The 13,123-nt window shown below is 46.2% G+C and overlaps 1 long non-coding RNA gene and 1 pseudogene across 3 annotated transcripts in view; both read left to right on the forward strand.

Annotated features, from left to right (window-relative positions):
- The first annotated feature begins 1,613 nt into the window (after positions 1-1,613).
- LOC102498466 (actin-like) lies at positions 1,614-2,972 on the forward strand (annotated as a pseudogene).
- A 2,534-nt stretch (positions 2,973-5,506) lies between these two features.
- Positions 5,507-13,123, forward strand: part of LOC106733443 (uncharacterized) — a 12,758-nt gene continuing 5,141 nt past the window's right edge. The window contains exon 1 of one of the 3 annotated variants that reach the window (XR_001369522.2): positions 5,507-5,706. This is a non-coding gene — a long non-coding RNA (uncharacterized LOC106733443). The remainder of the gene's footprint in view (positions 5,707-13,123) is intronic. The other 2 variants (XR_001369521.2, XR_003547267.1) reach the window with 2 other exon arrangements.

Genomic DNA, 13,123 nt, shown 5'->3' on the forward strand with positions numbered 1-13,123 from the left:
GGGGGGGAGGGAGGAGGCAGCAGATGGTGTAATGGTTACGTCGCTGGACTCCCACATAGTCACCTGTGGTTCAAGTCCCAGACCCGGCAGTCCCAAACCACACCAGTCATGTGTGTGTATGTGTGTGTGCATGCCCAAGATTCTGAGAGGAGAATAAAGGAGAAGGGATTGTGGCATGGCCATCCTCCCTGGGGGGTGATTTATTGCTTTCTGTCTCTCTGTCACTCTTTGCCTCTCCAACGAGCACAAGTGCTCTATAGTAAAAAAACTCTCTTAAAAAAAAAAATAGAAAATCACACCAGCACATATGCACTGGCCCAATATCTTGAGAGAATGGAGGAGAAGGGAATGCTGTGTGGCCATCTCCCTGGGGGATGATCGCTCACCCCCCTCCACCATCCAATCCCACCCCCTCAAGTGCATTCACCCTATAGCAAAAAACTAAAACAAAAACAAAGCCATCCAGCTACAGTTAATCATATCGGAGAAGCACTCTGAACTCCAAACAGGATTAAAAGAGAAGTATACCTACTCACATCAGAGTCAAGTGACTGGAAACCAAATAGGAAATCTTAAAAACAACCAGTTTCCTTCAAAGGACAACTGATCAGACTTCTCAGCAGAGATGTGCAAGCCAGGAGACAGACTAGTCAAAGTGCTAAAAGAATGCCACTGCCTCCTAGAATTCTATACTCAGCAAAACTATCCTTCAGGAATGAAGGAGACGGAAGACTTTTGCAGACAACAACAACAACAACAACAAAAGTCATTTCTAGCGGTCCTATATTGAAAGAAATACTGCAGGGTGTTGTCCTGACAGGAGGAAAATAACCCCAGATAAAGCTCCAACGTGCAGGAATAACTGAAAAACAGAGGAAATGGCAAATACATGGGTATGCTGAATTAATACAGAGACACATTCCCTTTCTCTCTCTCTCTCTCTCTGTGCCTCTGTCTCTCTTTGGTCAAATTAAAAATAATAGTAATAATACATAAATAAAATAAAATAATTCTAAAACAAAACAAAAAAGACATTCTGTGCTCTACAAAGATGTATAATGATTACATGTAGATCATAAATTACAATAAATGTTTTTATCTTAACTTTATTTATTTTAATTGGACCAGAGAGAAATAGAGTGGGAAAGAGAGAAAAAGAAAGTGAGAAAGCAAGCTGCCAGGTCCGAGACTTGAACCAGGGTCAGCTATGAGGGAATCCAGCACCCTTAACCACCACGCCACCTGCCAGCCCCAACAAAAAATTCAAAAAATTATTTATTTAATTGTATTTAGTCATTAATTTATTTTAGTTTGACCAGAGAGAGATACACAGAGAGAAAGAGAAGGAAAGTGAGAAAGCAAGCCACCAGGTCCAGTATTCGAACCGCAGTCGGCCATGTGAGAGTGTCCAGCACCTTAACCACCACGCCACCTGCTGGTCCCAACAATAAATATTTTAAAAATAATTATTTATTTAATTTTATTTCTTCATTCATTTATTTTAATTTGACCAGAGAAAGTCACACAGAGAGAGAGAAGGAAAGTGAGAAAGCAAGCCACCAGGTCCAGGACCCGAACTGTGGTTGGCCATGTGGGAGTGTCCAGCACCTTATCCATCCACTGGTGCCCAATGAGGCTGCGTCCACACTGCGAGCACAGGCCTCTTGCCCTCACTGTTCCTCTGCCCCCAATCCATACCCGCCACTCAGCTCGCCATGGCTGACAGGACAACGGCTCCAGCATGTCCAAGGCTGGTTTTGCTGGCAACAATGCCCTCCGGGCACTAGGGTGTGATGGTTGGCATGTGGGCGATGAGGCCCAGAGCAAGAGAGGCATGCCGACCTTAAAGTACCCTATTGAGCACGGCGTTGTCACCACCTGGGACGACATGGAGAAGACCTGGCACCATACTGTCTACCATGAGTGGCATGGAGCCCCGAGGAGCATCCTGTGCTGCTGACCGAGGCTCCTCTGAATCCCAAGGCCGACCGGGAAAAGATGACCCAGATCACATTTGAGACCAACACCCCAGCCATGTACGTGGCCCTCCAGGTGGTGCTGTCCCTGTGTGCCTCTGGCCGTACCACTGGCGTCGTGACGGACTCCGGTGATGGGGTCACCCACACTGTGCCCATCTATGAGGGTATCCTTCCCCATGCCATCCTGCGTCTGGACCTGGCTGGCCGGGACCTGACGGACGACCTCATGAAGATCCTCGCGGAGCGCGACTACAGCTTCACCACCACAGCCAAGCGGGACACTGTGCGTGACATCAAGGACGAGCTGTGCTATGTCGCCCTGGACTTCGAGCAGGAGACGGCCACCACAGCCCCCGGCTCCTCCCTGGAAAAGAGCCACGGTCAGGCGATCACCATCGGCCATGAGGCTTCCGCTGTCCTGAGACGCCCTGCCAGCCATCTTTCCTGGGCATGGAATCTCGTGGCGTCCACGAAACCACCTTCAACTCCAGCACAAAGTGCGAAGTGGACATCGGCAAGGACCTGAGTGCCAACACGCCCTGTCTGGGGCACCACCATGGCTCCAGGCCTTGCCGACAGAATGCAGAGGGAGATAACCTCCCGGCACCGAGCACCACGACGGTGGAGGTCGTCGCTCCCCCGAGTGCAAGTACTGTGTGACCGGTGGCTCCACCCTGGCCTCGCTGTCCACCCGACGAGTCCGGCCCCTCCATCGGGCACCGCCGTGCTTCCAGGCAGACCGTTACGTAGTTGTGTCACACCGTCTCTTGACAAGAACTAACTCGCGCAGAAAACGAGATGAGATTGGCACGACTTTAGTTTTATTTGTTTGGTTATTCTTTTCTGTTTGTTTGTTTCTGTTTTTTTATTTTTTGTTATTTATTTATTGAGTTAATTTGGCTTGACTCAAGATTTAAAAACTAGAACAGTGAGGGTGACAGTAATTGGTTGAAGCGAGTATCCTGAGTTCTGCAGTGTGGCCGAAGACTTAGATTGTACATTGTTCTTTTTTTTCATTCATTTGTTCATTTTAATTTTACCAGAAAGACACAGAGAGAGAGAGAGAGAAAGAGAGAGAGAGGAAAAGCGAGAAAGCAAGCCACCAGGTCCGGGACTTGAACCATGGTTGGTCATGTGGGAGTGTCCAGTGCCTTAGCCACCATGCCACCTGCTGGTCCCCACATTGTTCTTTTTTTAATAGTCATTCCGAATATTGTGGGATGCATTGTTACAGGAAGTTCTCGCCGTCCCAGAAGCTGCCCCACTTCTCCTGAAGGAGAACGGCCCCGTCCTCACCCAAATACACACGGGGAAGTGACGACATTGCTTCTGTGTAACTTATGTAACGCAAATATTTTTCATATTTTTCATCTTCGCCTTAATACTTCTTTATTTTGTTTTATTTTGAATGACAAGCCATTGTGGATCCCCATTTTTGTCCCCCAACCCGAGATGTATGAAGGCTTTAGGCCTCCCTGGCATGGATAGGTGTGGGGGCAGCCAGGGCTTACCTGTACGCCCACTTGAGACCAGTTCAATAAAAGTGCTCACCTAAAAATGAAAAAAAATTAAATGTATTTCATCCACTCACACACGCCCTCACACAGCATCTCAGTGCACCTCCCACATCAGCGGGAAGATCGTGTCCCCTCTTTCCAAACAGTGGAGGCCAAAGCGCTTAGCGACCAACACTCATCCACACTTACCTGGAGGGACGAAGTTCGGGTTGGGCAGGACATTGCGGAGGTTTACAGAAAGAAACGCGCCATCTCCCTAGAACAGGAGCAGCAGAAGGCTAAGGGCACACTCCCCATGCGACATTCACCCCAGCACGGTCGCTATCCCGAGCTAAAATTCGATAAAGACTGCAAAAAGATCCTTGCCCGGAAAGACAAACCTTGCCAGATAGGAACGGGAAGGGGCGCGCATACGGAAGGAACAATCAGAAGGTGGTGGAGAAAGTTTCCTTACGACTTTCATTCAAAAAGGCTGAGATGAAAAGAATTGTTAGTGAACAAGGTCAGACACAAGATACCACAGACCGGATGGCTGGTCGTGGGGGTGCCCGGCACGTGCAGCCCAGTGCCGAGGGCGGGTCATGGTTGCTGAGGGCCCGGGGCGGGCTGGGGGGAAGCGGATGGATGGCAAACGGCACAGCGTTTCCTTTGGGACGACTGAAAATCTAAAATTACATTGTGCGAGTTGACGATACTGTGAGTATATGAAAAGCCGTTGGATTGTGCACTTAAAATAGGTATTTTTGTTTTGTTTTGTTTTGTTTTAGTCATAGGGCATGTGCATTCGCCAGAGAAAGGGAAAATGAGAAATCGCCCCCCTGGGAGGATGGCCACACTATAACCCCTTCTCCTCTATTCTGGGATTTTGGGCAGGCACACACAGGTGCCCGATGTGTTTTTCTTTTCTTTCTCTCTTTTTCCTTTTTTTTAAAAAAAGAATTACTTAACTTTATTTATTTAGTTAGTTATTTATTTAGTTATTTATTTAAATTTGACCGAAGAGGGACACAGCAAAAGAGAGAAGGAGGGAAAACGACAAAGCAAGCCATCAGGTCCAAGACTTGATCTACGGTTGGCCAGGTGGGAGTCCGGTGTCCTTAACCACCATGCCACTTTCTGGCTCCCTTTTCTTTTCTTTCTTTTTTCTTTCTGGAGAGGATTTTGCTACAGGGCGCTTGCGGTCACCAGAAAGACAGAGAGAGACAGAGAGACAGAAAGCGAGAAATCATCCCCCCAGGGGGGATGGCCATGCTGCAATCCCTTCTCCTCCATTCTCCTCTCAGGATCTTGGGCACTCACGCACACGTGCCTGGTGTGAATTTAAGCCACTGGGTCCAGGACTCGAACTGCGGTTGACTACATGGGAGTCAGCGACGTAGCCATTATGCCAACTGCTCGTCCCTGTTGGCCCCTATTTTAAGAAGAATTTTTAAATATAGGGCTTATGTGCTCGCTGGCAAGACAGAAGACAAAAAAGCAAGAAATCACCCCACGGGGGGATGACCACAATCTCTTCTCCTCTATTCTCCTCTCCAGATTTTGAGCACACACGCACATGTGCCTAGCGTGAGTTTTAAGTTGCTGGGTCCATGACTTGAACTGTGGTCGGCCACCTGGGAGTCCAGTGAAGTAATCATTATTCCATCTGCTGGTCCTAACCGGCGTGATTTTCAAGCCGCCAGGTCTGGGACTTGAACTGTGGGAGTCCAGCACCTTAGCCACTACACCACCTACTGATCCCCAAATAGGTGAATTTTATGGTGTCTAAATGATATCTCAAAAAAGCTGTTAATAGTAAACAATAAATAAGGCAAGCACTCAATTTACGATGTTGGAAAAGAGGCATAAAACAAACCTCTGAAAGAGGAAAGAAATAATAAATATGAGTTAGAAGAGAATAAACAAAGGGAGAAAAGATCCTTTAAACTGGGTGTTTTGAACAAAGAAATCAATGACATACATAAGGCTGATGAGTTCATTTGTCCAGAGTTGGGTTAATTATCCAAGGAATCACGAGTTCATTCACAGCTTAAGTAAACAGCTCCGGTTTCTAATAACAAACACGTCCTCTAAGCTCCTAGTCACTACATTCTTCACTGATGACAGGACTAACCCGTCCCAGCACAGGACCTGCCCTCTGTTGGTGGCACCACCCCGGCCCAGCATTTTGCATGTACAGTCCCTTTGCATCCTCCCAACGACCCAGCGAGGTAGGTTCTGTTATTATCTCTGGTTAACTGATGGGAACTCGAGCTCAGAGCGGTGGGAGCCTAGGCAGGGGTCACCAGCAAGTCCCCAAGTCCCTGGGAGTCACTCTGTGTTCCACGACCATCTCCCCCGGGTGCTAGGCTGCTGGTGTCCACCAGGGGGCAGAGAGAGGCCGGGAATTCAGACAGGCCCCGGGTCTCGACCTCCCCTGGGCCGTTCTTTGTGAGGAGGCAGCTGGGTGACCAAAGGGGCTGACCCCGCATCGCTCGCTTTACCTTAGGGTAGGACAGTGACCGGCCCAAGTGGCAGAGCCAGAGAGGGCCAGAAGTGGGGCCAGAGCCAGAGCCGGCTCCAGCTTTGACCCAGCCCTGGACTCAGGGGTCCCGCAGCACCTGGGGGTGGCAGGGGCTCGGGTGGGCATGGACTCGGGGCCCCACCTTGAATCCAGACCCACGGGACTGCCGCACGGCCGCACTCCCTGCACACGGACAGGACACAGGGCCATTTCCTGAGCAGGGCGCCCAGCTATGGGCTCCTTGTGACCCGGGGAGAGCGCTCCCTTGCCGGGCTGTTGGGAGACTCAGGCGAAGCGCGGGAGGCAGGTCTCTTTTATGCCCATTTCACAGGCAGTGGGTGGTGGAGCTGGAGCGGGTGCGGCCCCAGGCCACGTGGCCTCCCCCTTCCCTGTGCTCTTTCTAGCACACTGAATGAGCTCTTGTGCAGGACGCACCCTGAGCCTGGCCCGGAGTGGTCATGGGGTGCAGCCCAGGCCCTGAAGAGGGGCCTCTGCAACGGTGTCATCAGGCTGTCTGTCAGGTGCGATTATGATCCCATCTTACACGGAGGAGCGGAGGTTGGGAGGTCGGGGGTCACATGGCCAAGGTGGAGCTCTGATACAACTCTGTCTGGCTTAACTGCTCCCTCGCCTCAGCCATGCAGGAACTGATGCCGGCTCTGGGTCACCAGGGTGGGTCCGGGTGCTTAGTCATTGGACGAAGACGTCAGAGGCCTCTATGCCGGTCCCTGCACTCAGTCACTCCATTCTAGAGAGCGGTTTGAGTAGAAAGAGCTGGCATTACTCTCCGTCACTATTTTTGGTGTGTGGTAAAGTATATATGATGAGACTTCAAAAAGTTTGTTGAAAAGTAGAACCAAAATGTGAGTTGTATTCATTAATTTTTTTTTTTTTTTTGCCATAGGGCACATGTGCTCACCAGAGACAGGGAGAGTCAGAGAGAGAAAGTGAGAAATCACCCCTCCAGCGGTGACCGCTGTGCCACAATCCCTTCTCCTGGATTTTGGGCATACACATGCACCCAGTGTGTTTTTCAAGCTGCCAATTCTGGGACTTGAACCACAGAGTCAGCTATTGTGTGATCCAGCACCTTGACCACCATGCCATCTGCTGGTCCTAAGTGTGAATTTATTTTGGTGCAAACAAATGGACATTTTAATACAATTTCCACGAACTTTTTGAAGACCCCCCTCATGTAGCTTGAAATTAGCATTTTAGCCGGTTTTAGGGGTACAATTTATAATGTTAAGTACATTCACATCGTGCAGTCCTCACCATCCATCTCCAGAGCTTTTTCATCTTCACGAACTGAAGCTGTGCCTATTAGAACCATCACTCCTCTTTCTCCGTTTCCTCAGCCCTCGGCGGCCACCACTCCATGCTCTGTGCACTCGACTCCGCTAAGTGCCTCGTATGAGTGGGATCCCACGATATTTGTCCTTTTGTGCCTGGCTTTCACTTCGCAAAATGGGTTTCTCTAGAGACTTTTACTGTACGTTACATATGCTCTCCAGAGAGACAGAGAAACAGAGAGATAGAAAGTGAGGAATCACCGCTCGGGGGATGGCCACATTCTCTCCTTGGGGTTTTGTTTTGGGCATGCACACACACGAGCCTGGCATAAGTTTTAAGGTGCTGGATCCGGAACTCGAACTACCGTCGACTACGTGGGAGTCCAGTGATGTAACCATTAATGTCATCTGCTGGTCCCTTTTATTTTATTTTAAAATTTTGTTTAGTTTTGTTATAGGACATGAGTGCTCAGCAGAAGAGACAGGGAGGAAAAGTGAGAAATTATCCCCGGGGGGAGGGGGTGGCCACACTGCAATCTTTTCTCCTCCATCCTCTGTTTAGGGTTTTGTGCACACATGCACATGCCTGGCATGATTTTTCAAGCCACAGTGTCTAGGCTTGAACCTTGGAGTTGGCCACGCGGGATCAGGCTCCTTAACCTCCACGCCACCTGCTGACCCTGTGTATCCACACAGTTGATGAACACTCAGATCGCCTCTTCCTTTGCTATTGTGAAAAACGCAGCTACAAACATTGGTGTACACGCATTTATTCTGTGCAGCTCCCTGCTGCCATCCCTTTGACTATACACCCAGTGGTAGAACAGCTGGTAACTCTATGCTTTATAATGGCCAGAAAGAGACAGAGAGAAAAAGAGAAAGAACCCCCTCAGTGGGAGCATGGTCACACTGCAATCCCTTCCCCTCCATTTCCCCATCCTGTTGGGATTTGGGGCACATACATGCATGCATCAGGTATGTTCTTCAAGCCAATGGTGCCAGGATTAAAATCACAGTCGGCCTTGAGGGCTCTCACTCCATTAATAACTTGTCCACAGAGTCAACCCATATTTTCAGGAGCTGACATACTGTTTTTCATAGTGGATGCACTATTTTACACGCACACCAGTAAAGCACGAGGATTCTAATGTTTCCAAACCCTTGACACTTGTTATTTGCTTTTTTTTTTTCCTCATCAGTCAGACAGAAAGTACCCGCCAATGGAGCATGGTCATGCCACAATCCTTCTTTCTCCATTCCTCCTTCCCGTCAGGATTTTGGGCATGCACACACACTCAGTGTGTCTTTCAAGCCACTGAGACTAGGATTTGAACCACAGTCAGTCACGCTTAAGCACTGCGCTATGAACCAGCCCTCTTTTTTCTTTTTTTAGAGACAAGGTCTCACTGTTGCCAAGGCTGGCCTCCAGTTTGCAATCCTTCTGCCTCCTGCGTATCTGGACTATAGGCATATGCCACTACTTTTTTGGGGGGAGAGATTTTTGCTATAGGGCACATGTGCTCGCCAGACAGACAGAGAGAGACAGAGACACAGAAAGCGAGAAATCACCCCCCAGGGAGGATGGCCACGCCACAATCCCTGCTCCTCCATTCTCCTCTCGGGATCTTGGGCACGCATGCACACGCACCCAGCGCGAGTTTAAGCCACTGGGTCTGGGACTCGAACCATGGTCAACTATGTGGGAGTCCAGCAACATAGCCATTACGCTAACTGCTGGTCCCGCCACTACCCCGCCACTACATTTTTTTTTTTTTAAATAGCAGTCATCCAAATAATTGTGAAGAGGATATTTTGATTTGCATTTCCCTAATGATTAATGATGTTGGACATCTTCTCATGTTCTGATTGGCTATCTATTTATTTGCTTTGGGGAAATGTTTATTTAAGTCTTTTGCCCATTTTCACTTGAGTTGCTTATTTTATTGCTGTTGAATTGTGTTTTAAAAATTGTGAATATTAACTACTTATCCAATATATGATTTACAAATATTTTTCTCCTATTTTATGGGTTGCCTTTTTACTTTGTTGATAGTTTCCTTTGATGCACAGAAGTTTCAAATTTTGATGAAGTCCAAAAGTTCAGTTGATCATTTTTGTCTATGCCTTAATATCAACTTGGTCGCTTTCTACTGTAGTGCTATTTCAACATAGGGATTTCTGTCTCTCTTTAGAAGTCAAGCAGTATATCCCTTCATTTGGGCCATTCATAAAAATGAGTTTCTAAATACAGTGGGATTTGTGTGCTTTTTGTAGGCAGCAGAAGTTGGAGGAGGTCTGTGATTGGGGGCTGGTTTGTGACTGCTTTGCAGGCCTTGGTTGACTGACCATACAAGATGAAGCTACAGCTGGTCGAGAACCTCAACCTAGGCATGAGTCTCATGAATACTCTTTTTTTTTTTTTTTTTTTTTATAAGTTTTAGATTTTTTTTTTTTTTTTTTCCAATTTATTTGCATTCATTCACTGTACATCATTACAGCATACATAATGAGATTTTCCATCCAGAGTACACTGTATATTGTCTCAATCAAGCACATCAACGAACATGTTATTATTAGCAAATGATCTTCCATTTCTTGTTTTCTGTATGTTTTGCTTTTTCTCCCCCATCCTTGGTTCCCTCTCTTACCCTCTGCCACCTCCTGTTCTCCTCCCACACTGTCTCTGTTATCTATTTCTATACCATTTCCCCCCCCACATTTTATTGAATCACCAAAGACCCTCATCAATCCAAATACCCTCCTAGCAAACACATGTGACACACACATTTCCATGAGCACAAGTCTAACTTTACGCATCCTATAAAGTAGCACCTAACTGGGGCTACATATCCTACTGCAGTCATTGAATAGATACATTTTGTTTTCCTGAAACTTTTTTTTGTAACTCAATTTACATTCCTTCCCTAGGCATCATCACAGCACACAAAATGCGATCTCCCATCCAGTACACACTGCAAAGTGACTCAATCATGCACATTACAAAAAAAATAAATTTCCAATTCTAGTTGCTAGAATTATTTCCACCCCTCTTTCTGACCCTCTGTCCCTTCCCACCCTCCTCTCACACCACCTCTAGTGTCCAAAATTGTCCTCCATTCCCTTCCCACCCACATTGCATTGATCACACAATTTCCTACATAACCTGACTACTTTCAAAGGTGAGTTCCCTCGTTACTACTAAGAAAACCAGTTTTAACTTAAATCAAAGAACCGCCAAGGAACTTTGCTTAAAGCCCGGAAACAGGTTAGGATTCTGTTCAAATGGTAGGTGCATGAACCTATCAGTCTCATATACTTTTATCTTCTGTTCTGGTTCAATTTTCCTGATTAAATTCTGGGATATAGTATTCAACTCCAGACTTGTCCCTATGATTAAGTTAGCTACTTTCTCAGTTTTTGGACTCTTATTTCCATGTATCTGCGTTTAGTTTTCCTGATACAGCACATCCTTGAGAACTTCTTGGAGGTCTGGTCTGGTGCTGGTAAATTCTTTCAGGTTTTGTTTATCTGAGAATGTTCTTGTCTTTTCTTCCCACCTGAAAGATAATCTTGCCGGATACAGTATTCTTGGCTGAAACTGCTTCTCTCTTAACACTTGGAATATATTTTCCCATTCTCTCCTCGCTTTTATTGTTTCTGATGAGAGATCTGCTGTTAGCCTGATGGGATGTCCTTTGTAGGTAACTTGATGTTTTTCTCTTGCTAATCTTAGTATCTTGTCTTTGTCTGCAGTTTTGGTCAACCTGGCTATAATGTGTCTTGGAGAAGATCTTCTAGGGTTGATTCTATTTGGGGTCCGTTGTATTTCCTGGGACTGGATCTTTGAATGCCTCTCTAGGTTTGGAAAGTTTTCTTGCAGGATTTCCTGGAATAGATTATCAATGCCCTTATGGGTTTCCTCACCTTCTGGAATGCCAATTATCCGGATATTTGGACGTTTGATGGTATCCAGTACTTCTCGCATATTATTCTCAAATTTTTGTGCCATTTTCTCAGCCTTCATGGTGGATTTTTCTAGGCCAGCCATTTTCTCCTCTACATCTGAGATTCTATTTTCTGAATGATCTAGTCTGCTTTTAATGCTTTCCAGGGAGATTTTGACTTCTTGTATTATAGACTTCATCTCTAGCAGTTCGGTTTGAGTCTTTTGTAAAGTGTGTAATTCCACTTTTAGATCTTGCAGGAATTTCCTCATCTCTTGGAACTCGTCAATCTCTTTCTCCTTTCTCTTTAGTAGTTCATTATCTCTCTTCTCTTCCATCTCTGTTAGCTTAGACATTATGAATGATCTGAATTCCTTATCAGACATTTCCATGATTTTCACCGAACTGCTTGTGGATGAAGAGTTACTCTTTTCCCTAGGAGGAGAGGTATTTTCTTGTTTTCCCATGTTTCTCGTGATCCGGCGGTGATTTCTTGTCATCTGATGAATGTTGTGTTTTCTTTCAAATTCTGGAGGTTCAGCCTTAATGTTAAGGAGCAAGCAGACAGAGGTGATCCAGAATCTCTTTGCTGTTCTATTGTGCTTGCTGGTGTAGCAGATTTAGTAGATAGTGGTGAATATTTCAATCCTACTAGTCTAGTATTTGAATGCTTAGCTACAGGGTTCTTACATCTGTCTAAAAACACATTGAAAGGATATTGGAGGGTGGAAAGACAAGAAAAAAGAAAACGAGACAGAGAAAAACAATAAAAAGAAAAAAATTAAAAAACAAAAAATTTGTAATTACTGTTATTTATTTAAAAAAAAAATTTACAAAGTACAAAACCGCGCGGCGCGAAAAATCTAGTTCACAGTAGCCATGTGGAACCTTGTTCTGAAGGCCCGTGGCTTCTTCTGCCGCTAGCTCGTTTGTTGGAGGCTGAATTATTAGTAGAACATCTTCATTCCCTTAAAAATCTAGTTCACAGTAGCCATGTGGAACCTTGTTCTGAAGGCCCGTGGCTTCTTCTGCCGCTAGCTCGTTTGTTGGAGGCTGAATTATTAGTAGAACATCTTCATTCCCTTAAAAATCTAGTTCACAGTAGCCATGTGGAACCTTGTTCTGAAGGCCCGTGGCTTCTTCTGCCGCTAGCTCGTTTGTTGGAGGCTGAATTATTAGTAGAACATCTTCATTCCCTTAAAAATCTAGTTCACAGTAGCCATGTGGAACCTTGTTCTTCTCATGAATACTCTTGAAGTGACGGGTGAGCTGAAGGCTGCATGGAGGAAAGGGCTCTTTGTTTGCATACTTCACTGTGCCTTCTGCAAACTTGTGAATTGCTCACTTTTAACCATCTGGAGGAGAAAGAAAGCCTGAATGAGCCTGGATCCCTGCTGTTTGGAGGCAGCTCCTTGTTTTAAGTATTTAAACAAACTGTGGCTGGGATTCCCCATCAGTCACAAAGAACTGACCCAAATTGCTTGATTCAGATCTGGCAATGTGTAAACCTCACGGTGGGTGGTTCCCCTCCTCTCTACCCCCAGTTCATTTATTGTTTTTATTTATTGAGAGAGACTTTTGCTGTAGGGCATGTGAGCTCGCTGGAGAGACAGAGAGAAAAAAAGCAAAAAATCACACCTCCTCCCAGGGGAATGGCCGTGCTGCAATCCCTTCTCCTCCATTCCCCTCTTGGGATCTTGGGCATGCACACATACGCGCCTGGCATGAGTTTTAAGCTGCTGCGTCTGGGACTCGAACTGTGTAACCATTATGTCATCTGTTGGTCCCCAGTTCATTCATTCTTGGATTTTCTCATGTGGGTCACAAAATTAATTTTTTTTTAAATTTACTTTATTCCTGGTGAAGAGAGACTACTCACCCTCCACCC

Source organism: Tupaia chinensis, unplaced genomic scaffold (genome assembly GCF_000334495.1).
Source record: "Tupaia chinensis unplaced genomic scaffold, TupChi_1.0 Scaffold143758_1, whole genome shotgun sequence".
NCBI classification, from domain to species: domain Eukaryota; kingdom Metazoa; phylum Chordata; class Mammalia; order Scandentia; family Tupaiidae; genus Tupaia; species Tupaia belangeri.